This window comes from Mustela erminea, chromosome 1, assembly GCF_009829155.1.
Source record: "Mustela erminea isolate mMusErm1 chromosome 1, mMusErm1.Pri, whole genome shotgun sequence".
Lineage (NCBI taxonomy): Eukaryota > Metazoa > Chordata > Mammalia > Carnivora > Mustelidae > Mustela > Mustela erminea.
In genome coordinates, this window is record NC_045614.1 from 28,629,094 (window position 1) to 28,644,345 (window position 15,252).

At 39.8% G+C, this 15,252-nt stretch overlaps 1 protein-coding gene across 8 annotated transcripts in view; it reads right to left on the bottom strand.

The window, feature by feature from the left end:
* The window catches only part of FHIT (fragile histidine triad diadenosine triphosphatase), a 1,423,921-nt gene that overhangs the window by 481,368 nt on the left and 927,301 nt on the right, over positions 1–15,252 (bottom strand). The gene's annotated exons all lie outside the window — the stretch shown is intronic.

Below are 15,252 nucleotides of genomic sequence, written 5' to 3' on the forward strand. Positions count from 1 at the left end.
GTATCTATTCCTACAATAGTATAGAACATTTCCTCCAAAAAGAGTATCTCTTTAGCATAATGGGGTTGTGTAAATAGAAGGCTGAAGCCAACTAAGGGTCTTTTAAGAACTAAAAGAATAATGAACTAGTAAAAAGAGGAGAAAAAAGAAGTCTACATGGAAAGGAACTGTGATGATTTAATTTGGGAAGTAAATATGGTCTACAACATACATGAAAAGGAATGGTATTGGGGTAGGGGGCTAAAAGGATTATAAAGGAGAAACCAGGTTGAAAAGTCAATTTAGAAGGAAATAGAAAGTGGTAGAACAGTCCTAACCACTGAAGTTTTTCTAAGAGACCAGGAAATAGTGGTTTCCTGGCAATTCCTCAGAATGGGGCAGCTGCCTACATCAGCCACTTCGCGAACCACACAAGCCCTTAGACTAGTGTTCACGGAATGCCTGAGATGCTTCCACCGACCTGAAAGCAAAACAAAAGAGAGGGGCCATTCTGTCTCTGAAAGTACATAGCACTTGAAGACACGCCAGCTTTGTGTTCTTTGGTGGTTTCTTGTGCTTATTATTCAAGACTCTTTGTTGCAGATGCAAAAAAAGCAAATCACACTAGCTTCCACGCAAGAGAGAATTCATTTTCTTCTATAACCAGACATTCTAAAGATAGAAAACATCAGGTAAATCCAAATCAAGGTACATACGTTCTTGTTTTTTTCTCCCTATTTCCTCTTTCCATCAACAAATTCTATTTGTTTCCTATTGCCTTTTATTTCTGGTCTCCTATTCTTCCACAAGAAGGTTCTCAAACCCAGATCCACAGTTTTCTAATTTAAGCCTTCTCTCTTCATTTATCAAACCTCATGAAGTGTTCTGATTGACCCTACTTAGGAAATGCATCAGCTCCATGGGTCAGTCACTGGGGCGCATGCCTATGGCATCAGCCAGGTCCAGGTCAAGTGCCCACTTACAGGCAGAACACTGGGCTTGCCAATTCCACCAGGATCCCATGGAATGGGGAAGGAGCAGTTTTTCAATAGATCCCAACAACAGATGTTTCTCATTATCTTTCCCAAAAGACCCTTAGCCTTTAGAGGGCAGGGTTCACACAAACACTTTTGGCCTTCTCTCTACATTACCATAGCACCTCCCTAACACATGTCTTGCAAGGACATGAACCAGAATTTTTACTGTACACATCATCAAGGAATGATTCCTATTGACTACAAATATATTCCTTCAAAATTCCATTAACTGTGATCACCTAACTAGCAAATGAAAACTGCCTCAGAGTATCAGGAACATAAGAGAGGCAAAGACATATGTCAGTTTGAAAATACCATCTTTGGAAAGCACATCTCTTCGGGTTCCTGATCTTTAAGTTATTAAGGGCATACATTTAAAATACAAAGATTTTCAGAGCTGAAGAATGGGACGGTTCATATAATTCATGCATTTTGCCACTGTAGTGTGAGGAACACAGACGTTGTGCACAGTTATCTCATGATGAGAGCGGTTTGTACAGTGGCCGTGGGTAGGGAAATGGGAGGGAGTCGAAGCAGGTAAGATTCTATCCTCCCCACAAACAGAAGTCAAAGAGTGTATGTCTATCTCTTTCCTACTTGACAGGTCCACATCAGGTTTGGCTTGAAGAGGATTCTACTGAAAATTAATTAATTAGTTAATTGGTCAACCAAAAATTGTATTAGTCTAATCGCCCAGTTTTACTAAAGATGTTAATAGTTTCTACATTGCAGGCCTGAAGTAAATTGCAATCATCCAAATCTCAATCCAGCATTTCTTGGGCTTTACCAGACTGCCTTTCCTAATTTGATTCTGCAAAGATTAAAAAAGAAAAAAGAAAAAAAAGGGGGGGGGATAGTACCCTATCCTTGAGTTCTTAAACTGCACATAAATATTTAAGCTGCGTTTACCAGAACTGTAGGATTTTGAAGAGCCTGCCTGAATTCCAAAAGTTTCTAAAAGCAACATCAGTGTCAAATATGGACAAAGGAAGCAAGAAATATCTACCTATCTAACTACTTGAGTAAAAACGGATCCATCCAGTAAATGCCTTCAATAAACTATTTAATTAAAATTACTAGTTCTAGTAATCATTCTGGTTGACAACATTTAGAACTCAGAGAAGAGAACATTTTAAGTACTTCCATTTGTATACACATACAATGCCTAGACTTGGTAACATAAAATCTCCAGTAATCTATAAAAGAACATCTGAAAACTTTATAGTTAAAAAAGAATAATTTTTGGAGTAATTTTCAATCTATTTTCAAAAACTACAAGGTCTAATTAATTACCATGGTAAAGACATACACAGCAAGTATTTGGCACATGGAATCATAGCAAAATGAACACACACCCTATCAAGCACATAAGTTGAAACGGCAATAAGAAAATATTTTCCACATGTGGTCCACAGGGACTGAAGGGAGGTCAAGACTAAAAGTATATTTCAGAACGCCAGCTGAAAGCTTTGACGAAGAAAGGGAAGAAATACTGGCCTGGTGCCCATGAGATCCCCAGCTATATTGGGGTTTAATACATTTTAAAACCAAAAGAGATTTTATGTATCAATTGTGGTAAATGTGAAGAGGTTTTACAGTAATCTTAGAAGACATTTCTAAAGGGCTTCTCTGAGACAGTTACATCCAATTCTTTGTAAGGGTCAAATCTATTTATTTGGTAATCTTATAATTCAGTAAGAATTAGACACTAACTCAAGTAAGAGTTAACATGAAAATACCAGTTCAAAGAAAAGCCAAAACCCTGAAGTATTTTATCTTACCACATGTCTCAAGTTCTTTTTAATAGTGATAGGTCAGATTCCTTGCTCTCTTTGGGGGTAAGATACAATATTTCAGTGTCCCAGATGGATTAGAGTCATAAGGAAAAACTTTCACAAACTCAATGTACTGCCTGTCTATCTAACACCAGGCTAAAATACGGTGACTGACCAGAGCATGTCTACAATCTACTAATCCTATGGCTTGTATTTAAACAAGACTGGTTAGATAGATAATCTAGACAAATGTAGTATTCCATAACACAAAGCATTTTTGGATGTCGTAGGCTATCACCTAAGCCATGAACAAAATTGATTTTTCCAGACATGTTCCAGTTTCTGCTCACCCTTTCCTGCTACCAACTGTCATCTCGCTCCCCTGATAAAACTCTTGACATGTTTTGCAAGATCCTCTACTCCTTTCCCATTCCAAACAGCTGTCTTCCCTTCCTGGCAGAACTCCCTGACATCTGGATACTCAGGATGGCTACGGGTATGATGGACAGATTCCATTTTAACCAACTACCCCGCTCTGAGAATATAAAATGAGCAAAAGAGAGAAGAGTATAAAACCTTCACCTGCTGAACAAATCCAAGTAAGGGCTAAATCAAAACCTTAACATTCAGAAGATTTTACAGGGAGTTTTCTGACATCTGCAAGACAGCACAGAATATACAAATGCCGTGATTCTGAAAGAGTAAATGATGACAAGAGTCTAAGGTTCTACCCAGGTGGCAATCACAAATCCAGACCCCCTAACTCAAACATTGAATTTCTGCTTCATGGTCTAATTTGATGCTTCTCCCCCTCCAATAGATTTAAGAACAAAAACATGTGTGTTGGGTGAAAATGGATGAGTTGAAGAAAAATAAAACATAAATCACTTTCCTTGAGCTCATGGCCCATACCTGATCAATCACCACTTCCACTTTGTACCAATTCCTAAATACACACCATCTCTTGCATATTCTGCTACAGTACAGTCATTTTTTAAACTCTTTTCTCATATGCATGCATCTGAATATTTCAATCTAGTCTCTAAAACAGCTAGAGTGATATTTAAGAAAAAAAAAAAAACACGAAAATTGGGTCATGTCATCCCCACTATTCCCTTCCTAGAAGAATAAAGCCCACACTTGCCCATATAAACCTCCAGGACCTTGCAGGACCCCGGCCCCAACTCCTTGCTCCAATCTCAGCATAAGTTTCTTGACCTCTCACTCAACCAGTTCAAACCACGGGCCTGCTTTCCATCATCCCAATGAGTCACACTCCTCCCATGCCTGAAGTCTGAAGTCTGTCTCCCCTCGGTTTCTCTGCTTGCTTGCCTGCAGTCCCTGTTCAGATCTCTGTGTATGTGTCCCTTCCTAAGTCAATTACTCCTCAATTCACAAGAATATGTTAGGTACCCTTTTATACATCTCATAGGATCATGTAATTTATCTTTGTGGCAGTCTTTACAACTGTATTTAATTATCATATTAAGTTAAACATTAAAAGAGATTTACAAAACTATAAAACAATGTCATTCTCATATTTGTTTTCTAAAATATAGGTTTATGTCACGTTATGTTAATGTGTAATGGCTTATGATTGTCATTTTAAGTGAATATTTTTATGATTTCTATGCTTTGATTTCTATTACAGTAAACATGGATAGATATAACTATATAAACAAAAACCCTTTGGGCCTTTAATAATTTTTAACACTATAAAGGATCCTGAAACCTTAGGAGAATCACTGTATAAGAATCACTGTATAAGAATCACTGTATAAGAAATTACCTTATCACTTTAGAAAAACAGAGGATTGCCTTATACTTGATATTAAATCTTTTAGAAATACTTTGAATTTTATTTAAGTACACTTTAGGGCAAAAGAATGCTTTCATGTATTACTGCTGATTTGGAAAGAAAATGCTCAAGTCTCATATAGTGCTAAGTGAATTGTAACAGGATCAGTTACAGTTAGGTAACCGGTTGTTGGTTGGGTCATAAGCAATGCATTCATTAAACAGGGTTGATAAGAAACTCCTTGTAACAAACACAGTTTGCAGCTTTAAATGAACAGCTCCCGCCTTTAAAAACATTCTAACCAATGTCACTTCCAAGAACAAACACGTGTCGCCTCAAACTTTGGAGGCAAAGGTACTTAAAAAATCACAATTAAAACGAACCTTTTGATATTACAGAAAAGTTCTTAATGGAAGAAACAGTTTTGTGATGACATGACAAAGTAGGAGCTCAAAAGGAACTGCTGTACCTAATTACAGTAACAAAAAACCCATATATAGTACTGTCCTGAGAACTCCACAACTTTTAACTTTTTAAAACCTGACAACCACCTTAGATACTATTTTCATCAGTTTTAGCGTATGTAACTTGCCCTGGCCTCATGGCTGAGGGTAAGAGGTGGGATCCGAAGGCAGGGTCGGGACTTTGAACACTACTGCCTGTGCTTGTCCAGATGAACTAACCTCCTTTCTTCTGCTGGTGAACAAAGGTTAAGTGCTAACCCCAGCAATGGCTTTGTTGTCCAAATACTCATCCCCACCGTGCCTTCCAAGGCTCTCTTGAAGCACACCCAAATTAGCTATCTCTGATCTTACTATAATGTTAACCAAAGCTAAGTCCAAAAATGGGGAGTTTAATATTCTTGATTTCCCTAGAATCTATGGACCCACTATGCCATAGTTTTGTTCAACAAACAACTAGCCGATTTTCTCATTACATCTGGTTTTCTTTTTTCACATTTTCAATGCTCCTGACAACGTTCCTGGCAACTCAAGGCAACGCTCATTCCTGACCCCTGCAGTGGGCATTTGGTATCAAATACTGATGTTCCTTGGCCTTCAGGCTATTGGGAGGATCATGCCATGAAATCTTTGCTTCCTTAATGGTTTCTAGTCTTTGTTCACTGCCTGATTCATCTGTTCGTGTAACAAATATTGTAACTAAACAGAGTTTGGAGTCTCTAGTAATCGAAAGAAAATCCCATCCAAGGTCAATGTATTTATGTTAAACAGAAGGCAGTTTGTAGTCCTGAGTGAATTATTTGCCATGACATCTTCCTGATTAAAACAGTAAACTCTGTATCGAATAAGGAACCTCGAAAATAGAATTTTAGTGAAAATACCTCTTTAAAATATATAAACAGATAAAGGGCTTTAACATCATGTGACAGAATAGTTTCATTATCTCTGTTGAAATCTCAGTGTAGGTGATACCTCCCTTACTATTCCTTAATGAATCTCTGAAAAATAAACAACTCTATTCTCCCTTGAGTTTTCCCCTGCATTCCATTTCTTCTTCTTCTTACAGAGGCCAATGAAGCTGAGACTTTAGAGTCCCTCGCTTGTAGGCTTACGTACCTAATTAACCACAAAGAAACCTCCAAAAATCACATAAGCTTCAGATCCTACTAGACCTGGATCTGCCTTATCTAAGTTCTAAATATTTCTGTGAACTTACAGTTATTGAATTTATCTACTCATATTTTCATCTTACTATACTTGCACCTATGGAGTGACTCATGGATATCAGTCTCTTGGCTACAAAAGTCTGTGTTCACCAAGAAAGTGGCATAGAATTACGAGTCAGGACAGGTGATACATATTTCAGATCTAAATGTCTGTCACTAGGTGATTCGTTTCAAAATCAGGTAAAAGATCCAGTGGGTACTTCTGACCCTGCACAATTTAAAAGGGGATTTCACAGAAAAATCCAGATGTTAAGTTTCTTTTGAAAAAATCAGAAGGTCTGGCAAAACTGGGTAAACATGCTCTCGCCTGAACATATTTCCTACCTATTGTTCTTTACTCATTAACATTGCCTGGCTGTTCTCCTTTAAGCAATTGGATTTGCCAGCCTCCAGTTATAAGAAAAATACCTAAGAGAGGTATTATTAAGTTTAAAAAAAAAACTGACAGAACAGTATCTGTAGTATATCCCAAATTATATATATATATTTTTAAGATTTTATTTATTTATTTGATAGAGATGCAGCGAGAGAGAGAACACAGCAGAGGGAGTGGGAAAGGGAGAAGCAAGCTTCCTGCTGAGCAGGGAGCCTGATGCAGGGCTCGATCCCAGAACCCTGGGATCATGACCTGAGCCGAAGGCAGATGCTTAATGACTGAGCCACCCAGGCGCCGCCCCAACTTATATTTTAAATGGTATATATGATATACAATGAAATATTATGCAGCCACCAAAACCCGAAATCTTGCCATTTGCAACGACATGCATGGAACTAGAGGGTATTATGCTGAGTGAAATAAGTCAATCAGAAAAAGACAATTATATGATCTCACAGATAGGAGGAATTTGAGAAACAAGACAGAGGATCATAGGGGAAGGGAGGGAAAAAAATGAAACAAGATGAAACCAGAGAGGGAGACAAACCATAAGAGACAAACTGAGGGTTGCTGGAGGGGAGTGGGTGGGAAGGATGGGGTGGCTGGAGGATGGACATCTGGGAAGGCATGTGCTATGGTGAGCGCAGTGAACTGGGTAAGACTGAAGAATCACACACCTGTACCCCTGAAATAATATAATACATTATATCTTAATTTAAAAATAATGATAAAAATAAATAATAAAATAATTAATAAATGGAATATATGATAAATTATAAGACATACTCAAGCCATACATAATTGTTTATATGGCATGCATTCCTTTAACCTTCAAAGAAAAAAACATAAAAATATTCATTTTCTGACTAGTTAGATGATCACTCTTCTTTAAAGAAAACCTCACCCATCACATATAAATACCATTTCAGTAGCACCTGCTATCTTGATAATTTGGTCAAACGGAGGACAAGGCAACAAGGACTTGCTCAAATCCAGGGATTTTGGCATCAAAAATCTTGTTTTCCAGGCCAGAGCACAGATGGGAGAAACACAGATTAAACATTTAGAGCCAGCACTTTCTTCACAGCAGTATTAGAAAAGAAAGCCACAGTGGATGCCATTTCTATCTAGCCGCATCCAAGCCTTTCTGGATCTCAAGTAATATCCAATTACCCAATACCACTAGAGCAACTTGTGTGAATTGTTTTAATATATATTCACAGCATGTGCCGTGATGGCTCCTAGCTGCTATTAAAAGGGTGGGCTAGCAACATGAATTAACAATAACGCATGTGGTATATTATGGCCCCATCATGCCTGCAGCATTTAGCTGGTCTCCTTACTATTCTTAATGCACCCTTAGAGCTCCTGAGGATCATGTAACTGTGAATGCAACTGATCCCAAATGCCAAATGGAAACAGACACACACACACACACACACACACACACACACACACACACACATATATATATATATAACTGTAGCTTACATATAAACTACTTGTAGGAGATACCTACTTTATATATCTCCTAAAAGTAGTTTAGACTAACTGCTACATCTACTGTTCTTCCTTCTTCATCACTGTTACATTTGTTCTTTTTCAGACCATTTCTGTTCGGACCAAGCAGAATTCTTAAGGAAAGAGAAGGTTGTCAGGATTCCAGGTGGGAGAAAAAACAGCTTCTCCAGAACAGCAGGTCAGTATAAAAGGGAGGCCGGAGTGTCTCACTCTGCTGTCACCTTCTAGGATGACTGCTAGGGGCCCCTAACAGATACCCCTTTCTCTGCCTGGGTTCCCTACAGTCCACTGTCCTCCCAACAGCTCGAACCACCTATGAAAGGAACACATCTCAGCCCACTTCCTGTGCATACAGTTTCCCAGAGGCCTCAATACATATTTAAAATAAAAGGCAAATGTTTGCTGCCTGCCCTCAAGAATCCTTTAGGACTTGGATGCCTCCTTCTCCTTGTAAATTCCTGTGCCATTTTCATGAATCAGCCCAAATCACTGTTATTCCAAACTATGGGTACTTGATGCCTCCTCAGCTGAGTACCCCGCCCATAGATCTTCTAAAGTCTGGTTCCTCCTCCTCCTCCAGATCTGAGCTCAAATGTCACCTCCTCAGAAACTATCCTGTCTAGCACAGCACATCCATTTTCTCCACACACTAGCACATGGCTCCTCATCAAGTGTCTTGCTTGCCCTTGGTATGTGAAATTACTTTCCTTTTTGTGTGTTTTCCTATTGACCATCTCTAACCAAATGTGTGCACATGAACACACATGGAAACAGCAGAAATCTGCATTTCCGTCAGGACTGAGGCCTCGTCTATCACGCCAATTCTTCCATTCCCAGCACCTTGAGCAGAATCCAACGTGTGGTGGGTGCTCAGAACATAATCTAGCAAGAACAAATGAACCAGCTAGCCCAGCCCACAGTGTTTTATTATAGCAGCCCAAACCAAGGCAATCAATCCCACCGCAGAAGTAGTAAGCCACAGGAGTAGTGTTCAAATTCTGGTCTGTTTTGCACTAGAGTCCATTCTCTTAAACTTTGCTTCATTCAGCATCTGTGAGCCCCATAAGCAATCTGTGCTTCATTTCATAGTAAAAACACTGCTTTCCTCAGGTCCTAATAGCTTTTCTTTGCCTATTTTATTTACGAATATAAAAGCTGCACATGTACCGTTGACTTCCTCTGCTACTCCTAAGCAACAAGCCTGTTGAGAGATTTTACTGAAAACAAGCTCAGCCCTCCTTTCACTATTCAGTGATTTTTAAGTGTTGCTAATCTCATCACTGTCGCTTATACCAGTAGACTTTTATTTTCATAATTATACGCTGCCAGGGGCTTCTTCCAAAGACCCCTGCTAAGGCTTCACCCCCAGATCCAGGTGCAAACTGTTTTCTGAGCACTGCCGGGTATTCTCTGAGAAATGATTCACTCCTTGGATCCTACTACCTAGGAGAGACTTCTGGGATTTTCTCCTTTTCCGCAGTCCCTAGCAGACACAGCACCCCATGACTGATTTGGGTCTGCTCCCCCTCAAGACTCATCACCTCACTCCCAAAGTGGAGTGAAGTCAGAGCTCTGCACCTGTGTTGCCCGCCCTCTGTTCCTGACACTTGCATGGTAGTCGAAACAACACTTCGAACTCAGACATGTAGAAGTGTGTCTTCCTGGCTTACATAGTGTGAACTGCATGTTTTTAATTAATTCATTAATTAACAATATCAGCTAATCTTTAAAGTTTTTTTTTTAATTTGACAGAGAGAGAGAGATCAAAAGTAGGCAGAAAGGCAGGTAGAGAGGAGGAAGCAGGCTCCCCTCTGAGCAGAGAGCCCAATGCGAGGCTCGATCCCAGGACCCTGAGATCATGACCTGAGCCGAACGCAGAGGCTTAACCCACTGAGCCACCCAGGTGCCCCATTATAGCAACTAATCTTTATTGCATTCCTACCAACTATCAAAGCAAGGTTTTTAAAATATTCATTTCTGGAAACACCTGGGTAGCTCAGTGGGTTAAGCTGCTGCCTTCGGCTCAAGTCATGATCCAAGGGTCCTGCGATGGAGTCCCGCATCGGTCTCCTTGCTCAGCGGGGAGCCTGCTTCTCTCTCTGCTTCTGCCTGCCTCTCTGCCTGCTTGTGTGTACTCGCTTGCTTGCTCTCTCTCTGGCAAATAAATTAAAAATCTTATAAAAAAAATAAAATAAAATATTCATTTCTGAAAAAGAAAAGAAAAAGAAACCCCTGTGGAGTAACAACTTATTTTATCCCCACATTAGAGACTAGGAAACTGAGGTTTATAGAGATTGTATAATTTGTCTAAAAGCAAGCTGGGAGGAAATCCAAACCTCTTGGTTCCAAAGCCCCTAGTTTGAAGAACCACTCTGCAGACTGTAGTATATATATGCAAATATAAACAGTTTATCCATATAAAGTGTATACACACACACACAGTTCAAGAAAAAACTATCCTGACTTGACCTTTATGCAAAATTCTAGCAAATAAGAGGAGGGACTGATTTCTCTGTGAAAGAAACAACAATAACAACAACAACAAAACCCAGGACATTATTAAGAAGTATTAAAAAGAATTTTAAAAAAAATTTTTTTAAGTAAACAGATGCTTCCTTTTCCTTCAAGACCAATAATCCACCTCTGTCTTCACTCCCTCTTCCAGGATCTTCTGAATGCTCCTATCACAAAGTTTCTTCTTATATTTACACAACTACTAGGTTATAACAGGCCAAGCACAAATTCCCAGTTTAACTCACATTGTTCTGTCATACTTATTATCACTCTCTGAAGTGTCCTTCTTTTTTTTTTTAATTGAAGGGTAGTTGACACACAACGTTACATTAGTTTCAGGTGTAAAACACAGTGATTCAACATCTCCATACATTATGCTAGGCTCTGCAAATGTAGCTACCATCTGTCACCATATAACCCTATTACAATACCACCCACTATATTCCCTTTGCTGTGCGTTTCATCTTTTGGAAGGCGACTTATAGGACTTCCACAGCCATTAACTCCATGAAGGCAGGTTACGCCTGTCTCTCTTTGTAGGTTTCACCAAGCTCTTCACATGTCCTATTGCTCCAGAAGGCAGGCTTGCTGAATCGTGCTCTCCCCTGGCTAGGTGCCGTGTCTCCATGATTAGATTTCCCACAGCACTTTATGTCCCCCTTCCGGGAATTATGACATGGTGACTTTTAACAGTTCTACCATGGCAGTTTAACCCTACCACCTTCTATCCCACGGGCCCGAGGTAAGATGCTGTTTCCATCAAAGTGGTTAACTACATACCGACAAGCTGAACTCAGTGTTCTTCTAAGGTTGATTCTTTGACACAGACACTGTGGACTTACCCAGTACAACTAGACACTAAGGAAACAAGATGGAAAGGCATGTCTTCCTCATAAGTCACCAAAGGTGTCATGGAGCAACCACAAATGGAACAGAAAAGGATAGTATTGTGAGGTAAGTGGTGCACACAGCAGTATTGGATAAAACAGGACAGAACACACTGATGCTTGCCTGGGGAGCGGGAAGAAGTTCAAGTGGGTAAAGGACTAAGAGGTATTACTGAGGGAGAAATGTCTTGAGAGCAGGAGGCTGGGGTGGGACAGATGCAGGACAGAATGGGAGAGGCCCTCCCAGGCAGACAGAAAAGCAAGAAGACATATAAGAAATCATGCAGCTTTGCAGCCAGTAGGTCACACGGCTCCCAATGGCAGGAGTTTAACATCCTAAGGGAAATAAGCTGGAGCAGTGGACAGGCCTCCTTCCCCACATGAGGTTGTGTTAAATACCAAAGAAATAATTAATAAGCTATACAAAATGTGTCCTCTTTTAAGACCAGTGATTTGGGGATCATCAAAATCCAATTATAACTGGAGACAATTATAAGACAGAAGGAGGGGACAGATGACTTCTGAATGGCTTATTCTAGGACTAAAAGAGATCAAAAATCTCTCTCTCCATTTCAGTACTTTCTTTAACAGGACTGGGAGAGGACAAAGCCTCGCTAAAGGGAAAATGGTCACTGCAATACTCCTGTGAGTCCCCTGTGCTGAAAAGACCCAGACAGGTGCGCTGCTTATAAGACCTACTACTTGGTTATGGGATGAGACTGGTCAGCACCCAGGAGATGTGATGACTCCGTAGGAAAAGAGAAGCTGGGGGAGGTATTAAAAGCTGGTCTCAGGGGAACACAGCCTGGGACACCATCTGGGAAAAACGCCCTGTGTCTGGAAATGACCCACCAGTGGACTGGTACACGGGAGCTGACCTCTGTTCAGTTAAAAATTGTTGCCTGCCCTGTATTAACACATTCTATGATCCCCATCCCCTAACCTAGGGCTTTAGTGTTAGGGCTAAACTTCAAGGACTACGGTAACAAGTACTTTGGGAAAATGGAAAACTGTGTCTAGGGTCCAGATGGAAAGAAGCAAGAAGGGAAGCAACAGTAAGCTGTCACCGAGTCCAGCCACAGGGGAAGGAGGAGTAGTCATAAGGGAGACTTGGGGGACCCTGTGTGTGTGTGTGTGTGTGTGTGTGTGTGTGTGTGGATGCGTGCATATGCGTGTGTACACACGCAGAGATCAGAAATGTAAATCAATAATCATGCAAAAGCCCCTTTCCCTTGAGAAGTGCTGGTTTCAGAACAAGCTTCCCTCCACAGACACTGAGGTCCCACCTCCTGTCTATTGTCACGCTTGTCCTCCGAGCGAGTGTGAGCCTTTATCTTCCTCTTGGCAAGACCATCTATCTATGTAATGTGGTAATTGAATCAGGTTTAATTTAAGGAAAAATCAAAAGTCCTTTCCATGCAGCCACATAAGAAAGCACTTAATCTCAATAAGCTAGCAGTTAGGATGATAAGAAAATCTACAGGAGCCGAGAGATACATAGCAAATCAAAATTCTCTCCATTTGGGTTAAGGAATAAAGCCAAAATAAGCTTTCTTTTCGGCCTAAACTATGTAACGGAACACATATTAGAAATATGGGTTGGGGCAACGAGCTGTGACCATCGGTGATTCAGAGGAATCCCCAAACACTTCCCACCAGTTCCACAGAACTGCATTGGCTCCGAAAAATGACATTTACTGAGATTCTTAATAAAATGAACATATTTGGCCGCTTCATACATTATTGGATTTTTTGGCATACATTTCAGAACTCCAATACTTTAACTCTGCCTATGAGTGAGACGGGGATCCCCACAGGGCCATCCTCCCACCCCAGGAAATATTTTCATCACCCAAGTCAGGGGAAGTGAAGAAATGAAAATTTCATGACTCTTGCCATGTAGATAGCTTAATTCAAGTGTGCTATGTTTTCATTATTTGCATTTCCCTTGGAATGTGGGGACGGTCTTCAAATCTTCCAGCACCTGTTTTTCAACTGCCTCTGCTCAGTGACTTCCTGAATAAGGAAAAATATGGTTTTCACCAGACAAATGGTGGGATTCTGCTCTACTATAGACCTTACTTACATCCAACTAGGTTAACTATGGGCCACTGTTGAAAAAACATGCTTACAAGGCCCTTGAATAAAATAAGCATTATATACTATGTAGTTCTTGGAGTTGTGGCGAGCCACTTCCGGTCTCTGTGCTTAAATTATGTCATCTTGGGAATTAAGGAAGTGGACTTTCTGCAGTGCATCCAATACTGAGAGTCTGTGCCAGGATGAAATGACACTCCCTCAGGGCGGCCTTGGCTTTAGTTAGTGCTCTTTATTTATGCTTCCTCTTTTTTTTTTCTTTTTTCTTTTTTCTATTAATTTTAAGGATTTTATTTATTTGAGAGAGAAAGTGAGAGGGAGAGAAGAATGAGAAAGCACAAGCAAGGGGAAGGGCAAAGGGAGAAGCAGACTCCCCGCTGAGCAAAAGAGCCCGATTTGGGGCTTGATCTCGGGACCCTGGGATCATGACCTGAGGTGAAGGCAGTGGCTTAACCCATTGAGCCACCCAGGTGCCCTGTGCTTCCTCTTCTTGACAGTTTTTTATCAAAATGGCAACTGTTTTATGAATCATTTATTAAGTGATTTCTAAGAACTATAGAGAGGGTAGAGATGGCTTGCAAGAGAGACCCATTACTTTTGTCTATCATTTTTTAATAGTGAAAACTCATCCTCCATACCTCTTGCCTTACAATAAACAAGAAACAGATGGCCATGTCACTTCGCATTGTGCTTCCTAGTGGCAATAACAATAATCCATTACAAGCTTCTCATTTTCAAACTCCTACTATGTGACAGACCTTTATCCACATTATTGGAAGCAGTATAATGTAAGGCTTGAAACCTATGTCCCTGACATATTATAAGATCCCATTTATGGGAAATGTTAAGAATAGACAAATCCATGGAGAGAGGAAGTACAGATTAATGGCTGCCAAGGGAGCAGGATAGCGAGGGGAGGGGGTGTGACTGCTAGTGGAGATGGGGTTTCTCTTGGGGATGATATAAATGTTCTGGAACTAGATAGTAGCATGATGATAGTTGCACAACCCTGAAAATCTACTAAAAAATCACAGAACTGTATACTCAGAAAGGGTGAATTTTTTCATATATGAATTATATCTCAACTAAAAATATATATATATTTATATGAATATATATTTTTATAAATATACATAAAATAAATACATATATATTTATATTTGCATAAATATATATTTTATAATATATAATACACATAATATATATTTTGCTATGTGTAAATATAATATAAATACATATAAACATAAAAGATATATATTTTTTAGTTGAGATGTCATATATATATATATATATACACACACACACATACATATGACAAACCAACTTACCACCCAAGACACAGACTTTCCAGGTTCAAATCCCAGCCCTAACACCACCTTTTCCAAACCTAAGTTTTCCCAGCTGTAAAATAATGAAAATACCCCATAGGAAGGTAGGGGTAAAGGAGAACTAAATAAGACCAGGGAGAAGGTGCCAAGACCCATCTACAGCATGGTGTCAACACTGAAAATTTTCCTCTTATTATTAGTTAATCTTGACAATTCCACAAGATGAGCAGAACATTCCTGATTTTAGAGATGA